Here is a 9577-nt window from a genome sequence, read left to right as displayed (position 1 = left end):
CCTCCACACAACCCTGAGGAAGGGCCGCTTCTTCAGGTGAGTGCCAGTTGGCCCACGGTGGGATGGGGGTCCTAAAGCTGAAACAGGAGCAACCCCTAGCTCTTCTTTCCCTTCCCCAGCAGCCAGCATTCTTCCCTCTGAGAAAAAATGAACAGCACTGGTTGAAGTCTGAGTTGGTTTGTTTACATCTGGGCAGCAAGCAATATTTGCAGAGAAAATGTTTCCTCTCCCACCCTGGGAGTCTTGCTTTCCACCACGGGAGGGCACTGCTTCTTTGCTGCTCTTTCCCACTGCCTCCCAGCTGCATCTGCAGGGAAAGGGTTGTGGCTCAAATATTTACACAATGGAAACACCTTTCCAGCAGCCAGGGGGCCTTGGAGATGGGCCATGGGCACACCTAGCTTCCAACATTTCATCTTTTGTAAAGAAGCCAGGAGAGATGTTCAAAAACAATTTCTATCCCATTGTCAATGTATGTTATGAGATAAATAATCCCTAGAGAATACCAGGAAGATGTTTACTTGTGTTTTATTGGTTATGCAAAGGCATTTGATTGTGTGGATCATAACAAATTACGAATAACATTGCAAAGAATGGGAATTTCCAGAACACTTAATTGTGCTCATATGGGAACCATACATAGACCAAGAGACAGTCGTTCAAACAGAACAGGGGATGTTGCATGGCTTAGAATCAGAAAAGATGCACGTCAGGGTTGTATCCTTTCACCATGCTTATTTGGTGTGTATGCTGAGCAAATAATCCAACAAACTGGACTATTTGGAGAAGAATGAAGCGTCAGGATTGGAGGAAGGCTAACAACCTGTGGTAGGCAGATGGTACAACCTGGCTTGCTGAAAGTGAAGAGACTTGAAGCACTTACTGATGAACATCAAAGACTACAGCCTTCAGTATGGATTACACTCAATGTGAAGAAAACAAAAATCATCACAACTGGACCAATAAGCAACATCATGATAAATGGAAAAAAAAATATTGAAGTTGTCAAGAATTTTGTATTACATGGATTCACAATCAACACCCATGGAAGCAGCAGTCAAGAAATCAAAGAACATATTGCAGTGGGCAAATCTGCTACAAAAGACCTATTTATAGTGTTAAAAAACAAAGGTGTCATTTTGAGGACTGAAGTGTACGTAACTCAACTCATAGTATTGTCATTCCCCTTATATTCATGGGAAAGCTGGACAAAATAAAAGGAAGACAAAAGAAGAATTGATGCCTTTGAATTATAGCGTTAGCAAAGAGTGCTTCTGTTGTACAGATGGTCGTTGTGAGTTGGAATCGACCCAATGGCACCGAACAACAAGAATTTCTAGAAAGTTTCCAGCCAGAGCTATTGCAAGATTGCCTGGAAGAGAGGGACTCACATTCATCAGAGATGGAAACGGTGAAGGTGGTTTATCTGGCCCTGGCCCTAGGCTTAGAAAAGGGTGGTAACCAGTTGATTGTGAGGATGGTACATTACCAGGCAATGTTTCATTCTTTTCATAGATTCACTGAGTCAGAAATGACTAAATGGCATGTAACAACAACAACCAGTTGACATTGCAGGACACACTGTCCCTTCCCAGGGACCTCCAGAGTGGTGTTACAGGAGCCCCATGACAGAAAGGCAATAAGGAAGGACTGGGGTTTCCAAATGGGAGGCATTACCACACAGGAGAGTAGCCTCCTTTTTTGGTTCTTGTTTTAAAAATTAGTTGTTAAGAAACCTGAAGGAAGGAAACTACTCAGGCTGGCTCTGCCCAAGGCGAGAGTTCTCAATTGCCCTAAACTGGCTGCTCCCCGAAGTCCTTTTGTTCTCTCCACACCCTCTTATAAACAGACCTACCCGCTACTACCCTGTATTATTTGTCTCCAAAGAATTAGAAAGAACATTTGCAGATAAGCCAACTGAAGCTCTCTAGCAAAGCAAGAGGCTTTCCCCCAAACTCCCCCTCGGAATGTATGGGGGCTTCTTGTTCCTCCTGAGAGCCACAGATTCCCAGAACATTGATTTAGTCACTGGCTTGGTTGGGGTGACTTTGGGGGTAAAAACAGCCCCAATTTGCCATTCCTAAACTTTGAAATGACCCAGAACCATCCCAACACTTGAAAACAAAAATCACCAGCATGCTAAAATTATCCCCTTCCCACAGAGGAAGAAGAATCTTAAATTATGCAAAAGATTTTTTGAAACAATCTAATAAATACATACTAACACCCAAAACAGGTGTTAGATGTCTGAAAGATACTTGAGCTTAAATCCCATAAACTGTGCCAGAATATTTGTCAAGTCACATGACAAACATATACTGCATCTAGTCCTTGGGGTTGTCCTGTGAGAGTGGTTTTTCATCACTGATGAGTAGTGTATCAGGCAGGAGGCTAGCTTAGAGTCCATAGTTAAAGGCATCTAACCCTAATTTTTTTCTCTTTTATTTGCTAAGCATGGATTCCAACACTTGGGACATTTCCTGGGTCATAGACTGTCCTCAGTGTTTCTGCAGACACTAAAGGAAACTTCTGCCCCTTCCCCATCTCCCCACAACAGAACCCTGTGGATGTAACCTGCATCAAAGGAGGTAAGTGGAAGAGCCTTTTCATCTGTAAAATTAGGCTGAGTCCATCTACTTCTGGCCCATCTCTATGGATTCTCTGGGCAAATATGCAAAACAGCTATCTGTGTGCTTTGAAAGCTGCCCCACCCCCACCATAATGCTTAAGTTTCTTCATTCACACCACCACCACCCATGCCAAAGAAATTTCAAGTTAAAAGCATCAAGAAAAAGAAGACTGAGGAATAAACATTACAAGTGAGCCTATTTTATTTTATTTTTTTCTGTTTTCTAAATTAAAAAATAAAATGATAGGCACTCAGTAATGCTATTATTGGTGGCCTTTGTAGTACAGTGGGAGCAGTCTCACCTTCTATGCAGGAAACCGGGTTTGATTCCCGGCCAGTGCACTCATGACAGACCCATCTGTCCGTGGAGGCTCACATGGTGCTATGATGCTAAACAGGTTTCAGTGGAGCTTTCAGACTACGGTGGACTAGGAAAAAAGGCTGGGGATCTTCCACAAATCAGCCAGGGAAAACCCTGTGAGTCATGTGTGGCCTATGGGTCATGAGTGGCCGCCATGAACAGCTGCCTCCTTTGCCGTGAGACCAGAAAAACTGGATGGTGTTTGGCTGCCATTACTGAACATTTTGATCAAAGGTCCTTCCATAGAAGAATAGGGGAAAATGCAGAACAGAATTTCAAATTCTCATGGAATCCAGACTTTCTGGAGCCATTGAGGCTGGTTGAACTCCCAAAACTATTGCCCTGAGAAAAGCTTTGAATGTTAAAACAAAAATATCCTCTGAAATCTACTTGAAACCAAACAATGGTTTAGTTTATCTAGTAAAGAATGTCTGTTTTAATTTTAACTTTACTTTTGCTTTTAAGTTATTAATTTTAAAATAGCTGACATCGTCAGAATTTCAAATGCATATACCCCTTTGACTCAATGATTTCCCCTCTAGACCATTATTCTACAGTTATATTCGTGCATGTGTGAAATGTTGTTATTTGTAACTGCAATAATTGGAAACAATTTAAAAATCTGTATCAGTGGAGAACAGATTGAATTATTATAGACAATCGCTAAAAAATAGAATGATTGACAGTTATCCCAGAAATGAGGCAGCTCTGTATGCAGTAAAATGGGATGATCTCTAAATTGTGTGTTAAATGAAAAAGCAGGATGAAGAGCACTGAGTATTGTCTGCTACCATTTAAAAAAAGAGAGAGAGAGAATAGCTAAATACATGTTTGCATAGAAATAGACTAACTCTGTTGTTGTTAGCTGCTCTCAAGTCGACCCTCAACTCATGGTGAAACCTAGGGGCTGCTAAAGAAACTAAGAACTAAGGTTATACCTAAAGGAGCCTTGGTGGTGCAGTGGTTAAATGCCTGGTGGCTAACTAAATGGTTAAAGGTTCAAATCCACCAACCACTCCATGGGAGAAAGATATGGCATAAAGATTACAGGTAGTCACCAACTTAAAACAGGGGTTCTGTTCTGACAACTCCTTTCTAAATTGCTTCTGACTAAGTTGAATACCTTTTTATTTTAAAAAAAAATTTTCATTATTATTGCTTTTTTTATGATCAGTATCTTTATAAATCTAGTCTTTATTGTCTCTGGGAGTTGGAAATATTATATATAAATTTACAGGTGTGTTTTAATACATACATCCCAAAACCAAGCCAACCCCACTGCCATCAAGCCAATTCTAATCCATAGAGACCCTGTAGGACAGATTGGAACTATTCCATAGAGTTTCCAAGGCTACAAATCTTTATGGAAGCAAGCCAAGCAGTAGACAGGCATACTAGTTGAGCATTTACCTCAGGTAGATACACTTCTTGGAGAGAACAAGCAAGAGAGAAAGAAGGGCTGCTCAGGCACAGGGGGACAGCTCAGGGGGTAGGAGTGCATGGAGGGATGGTCACAGGGAGGCAGTACCTATTGGCAGGAAGCGGGAGAGGAGATGTTGCATTGTGCTAAATTATGGTCAATGTCATGAGACAAAGTGTATGTGATCTGCTGTATGGAAAGTGTATTTGCTCTGTAAATTTTCACCCAAATCACAATAATAATAAAAATTCAAAAAAAAAAAATCTTTATGGAAGCAGATTGCTACATCTTTTTCCCACCAAGCAGCTGGTTTGGTAGATCCAAACCACTAACCTTTTGGTTAGCGGCTGAGCACTTTAACACTGCATCACCAGGATGTAGATAATAGTTCATCAACTGTCCTTACATTATCACAGGCCTTAATGATCTTCATATTTATATCCACGTCTAGAACCTTCCTCACCTTCTTTTTAGGATTAGAACTTACAGATTAAAACATTTTTATGTGAACAACTGTACCAGTAAGCAACATCATGATAAATGGAGAAAATATTGAAGTTGTCAAGGATTTCATTTGACTTGAATCCCCAATCAGTGCCCATGGGAGCAGCAGTCAAGAGATCAAACAACTCACTGCATTAGGCAGATCTGCTGCAAGGGATCTCTTTAAAGTTAAAAAGCAAAGATGTGACTTTGAGGATTAGGGTGTGCCAAGTCATAGTGTTTTCAGTTGCCTCACATGCATGTGAAAACTGGACAATGAATAAGGAAGACAGAAGAAAAATTGATGCCTTTCAATTATAGTGTTGGCAAAGAATATTGAATATCTCTTGGACTGCCAAAACAAACAAATCTGTCTTAGAAGTAGTACAGCCAGAATGCTTCTTAGGAGCAAGAATGGTGAGAATTCACCTCATGTACTTTGAATATGTTATCAGGAGAGACCATTCCCTGGAGAAGGACATCGTGATTGGTGAAATAAAGGATCACCAAGAAAGAGGAAGACCCTCAGGGAGATAGATTGGCATAGTAGCTGTAACAATGGGCTCAAACATAACACCTACCGTGAGGATGGAGCAGGACCAGGCAGTATTTGGTTCTTTTGTACATAGGGTCGCTGAGTCAGAACCATCAGGATGGCACCTAACAATACTAAGCAGTGAAGATGTTAGAGAAACTTGAACCATTCACCTTCAGATTAACAACTGATGCCCTGATGCTATGAAATGCTGAGTAGGACCGTGCTATAGGCCTGGTCTACAATAAAGTCATAATAGGACTTGGGGACCACAGTGGTTAAACACTCAGCTGCTAACCGAATGGTCTGTGGTTCAAATCTACCGGCTGCTCCACAGGAGAAAGATATGGCAGACTGCTACCATACAGATTGATGGCCACTGAACTCACACCCATGGCTCAACCTTCAGCCAAACAATAGAAAGGCTTATGAGTTGAACAGGAACACCAGGGAGGTACCCACTCCCTAGAATAATCAACCATAAGACATCAAAAGGGCAGCATTTGCCCAGGGATAGAGCTCAGAAGGCAGGAGGGGATAGGAAAGAAGGACAAAGGGAAATGGTAACCACAGGAAGAAGTGACAAGAGTGCTGCTACATTGTGGGGACGGCAGGCAGACACAATGAAATGTGTATGAATTGTTGACTGGAAAACCAATTTACTCTGTGAATTTTCACCCAAATCACAACAAAAACTTAATAAACAAACAAACAAACAAAAGATTTACTGCCTTGGAAACCCTATGGGGCAGGTCTACTCTGTCCTACAAGGTCACTATGAGTTGTACCTTGAAGCAGACTTTCTCAAAGCAATACATCATTTGATTTCTTCACTGCTGCTTCCCTGGGCATTAATTGTGAATACAGGTGAAAGGAATGCCTTGACAGCTTCAGTCTTTTCTCCATTTATAATGAAGTTGCTTATTGGTCCAGTTGTAAGGATTTTTTATTTTCTTTATGTTGAGGCGTAACCCAAACAGAAACGTGTAGTCTCTGATCTTCATGAATGCGCGCTTTAAGCCCTCGTCACTGTCAGCAAGGTTGTGTCTTCTGCAGGTTGCAGATTATTAATGTGTCTTCCTCCAATCCTGATGCCACATTCTTTGTCATATAGTCCAGTTTTTCAGATCATTTGCTTAGCATATGTATGTATGGTGAAAATATACAAATCTGACTAACACCTTTCTTGATTTTAAACCATGCAGTATCCCCTTGTTTTCAAATGACTACATCTGGGTCGATATACAGTCTTCTCACAAGCACAATGAAGTGTTCTGGAATTCCCATTCTTTGCAATGATATCCATAATTTGCTATGATCCACACAGTCAAAAGCCTTTGCTTAGTCAATAAAACACAGTTTATTTGGACAATTTAATCACATTAATTACATTCACCGCATTGTGCAACCATCACCACTATCCATTTCCAAACTTTTTTATCACCCTTAGCAGAAACTCAGTGCCCCCTTAGCAATAATTTTCCATTTCTCACTCCCATCCATCCCTGATAAGCACTAATAAGCTGTGGTGTTTATGCATTTCTGGGAGTTACATTTTTAGGAGAGCTTCAAAAGGCAAAATGCCTTGAAAAGATAATACATAGATTTGAATTCATATAAAGGTAGAGATGACTGTTATCCGAAATTGCTGTGAATAGCAGTGGCCTTCTGAATTCAGAGGATGACAGGACTATGAAAAAAAATTAAACTTGAACAACATTTAAAAGAAAAAAGCCGCCCCCAAATCAAACTTGAGCTGCTATGCTATTTTCTCCCAGACAATCACTGAACAGAAGCACCCTTTCTCCCTGGAGGAAAGAAAGGTATTTCTGTAAAGCTACCACAGCTTGTTAGAAATGTCCCTTAGGGACATACAGCTCCCCATGGAATCTAATTATATATTCACCTAGCAGTGTTCTGATCCGGATGTCATTACTTGGGCATACCCAGGCCAGGAGCGCCATTTGCAGACTGCTGAATTAGGTAATTACACATGGTCAATTAATTAATAAACTGGCTCTATTTTATACAATTCCAACTCATAGGATGGTGAAGTCAAATATCTAAATCTGAAACAACCTCATGAGTAGATGGAGTATTTTTGGACCTCAAATCTGTGTGTCCCTTGGTTAGACCTCACTGTTCTAAACCCTCTCCAGAATGGATGAGTAGGGAACAATTCCCCAAGATGCAGACTAAGAAGGGAGAACTCATTTTTTTAAACACACATGCACACACACACACACACACACACAAGAATACACACATAGTGGTTAAACACATACTCTGTGCTAGGTGCAGGATTTCTAAGAAAAACAAGATCTGTCTCTCTCCACATAAGGCCACCAGTATCCAGCAACTAGTAGAGAGGGACCAAGACCCCCAAAGCTGAATTAATGTCCACACCTAAGATCTTCAACTACCTTCATTTTGTTTTTTCAAAGTAATTGCCATTTAGAGGTGACTGGTAGATCTTGGATTTTGGAGTTTTGAAGCTGACTTCCCCATGCTAAATAAGTCACAGGGATGGCTCTTTGGGTATTTAAATATAAATCAGGAGCCCATTATTCTGTGAGCATTAAAAAAAAAAAAAAAAAACAATCTCAATGCCCTCAAGTAGATTCTGACTCATAGAAACCTCCACTGGGTTTCCAAGGCTGTAAAGTTTTACGGAAGCAGATTGCCTCAACTTTCTTTCACAGAGCTGCTGGTGGATTTGAACCACTGACCTTTTGGTTACCAGCCAAATGCCTGAACCATTACGTGGGAAAATTTGGACAAGGAGCACAGGACCTCTAGAAGGAAAGTAATTGAAGCCCAGCTGAGGCCAGATGCCAAGGGAGAAGTGTGGTTCTAGGATGGGAAACTCAACAAAAGTGAGGAGGAGAGGGACTTTAAACATGTGACTTGGATCTAAGCATCTAGGTCTAGATGTTTGCATCAGAAAGTAGGTGTCAAATAGGAGGTCTGGTTGACCAGCTGACCTTGTGCTCTCAAGCCTCTTGACAAACTATAAGGATCCTCCCATAAAAAATACCAAAATCACCACTGCAAAAATGGTAGCCACTGTAAAATGAAAACCCTTGACAATCATACTTCAACATCTCAGCATCATTCATCTGTTCCACTTCCCCTGCTCATACCAGGCTCCCCTTCCTTCCAACACTCCCTGTACCACTGCAAGTCCCAAAAACCACTTTGGCTTGCTGAAGTGAAGGGAAAATTATTGCAAGAATGCCAGGTAAGAAACTTCTGGTAAGATGGAGGAATAGTCAGACAAGCAACACAGGCCCGCTTCAACAAAGAAAAACAAAACAATTGACAGCGACACAGAAGATAATCCTGGAGCCCTGAGCTTTGAAAGGAATATTCAGAAGTGGATTAGGGACCAACTACTGGAAAAAGATTAACAAAAACAGTGAGTACAGAGATGGTAGGAGCTGCAGACTGTCAGCTACTCTGACAGGACCAACAGGCTGAATATTTCCAAGTGGTGCTAGGACCCAAGAATTGACCTAAAGATCAGCCCTGGTCATCAAGGGCTATAGGGACGACTGTGCTGGTGGCCTATGACTAGGAAGGGAAACAACAAGGAGGGAGACAACCTAAGCTGTTGAATTTCCACTGTCCAGAGGGTGCACCCATTTTGATTGTTTGCACGCAGTAGCCATTTTGGATATTTAAAGTGACCGAGGGTACAACCATTTTGAATGTTTACAAGTGGTAGCCATTTTGGGTATTTAAAATGACCAAGGGAGCAGACATTTTTCATCTTTACAAGTGGCAGCCATTTTGGATATTTAAAGTGACCGAGGGCACAGCCATTTTTAATCTCTATAACTGGCAACCATTTTGGATTTTAAAGTGATAGCATTCTCGTTTGGATTCCAGGGACCTAAGAATAGGCTCTGTTTGCCAAGGTTGACAGGGGCTGACAACAGGAAAAGAGAGAGGTAATGAGTGTATAAGTGCTGTCAACTAGTGAATAGAGGAGCACAGAACCCTACTTGTGTAGACAACATGCAAACAGAACAGAGAAAACAAAAATTGTGGGCAAGTCACTCCAACATACAATCACCAATTAAATATAAACACAAAAATGTCACAATACCTTGAAGACAACAGAGCATCACAGTCCACACAAAGAAG

This window comes from Orycteropus afer, unplaced genomic scaffold (assembly GCF_000298275.1).
Source record: "Orycteropus afer afer isolate SDZICR_OR568_19922 unplaced genomic scaffold, OryAfe1.0 scaffold00029, whole genome shotgun sequence".
NCBI lineage: Eukaryota > Metazoa > Chordata > Mammalia > Tubulidentata > Orycteropodidae > Orycteropus > Orycteropus afer.
Note: the sequence above shows the minus strand (reverse complement) of the source record.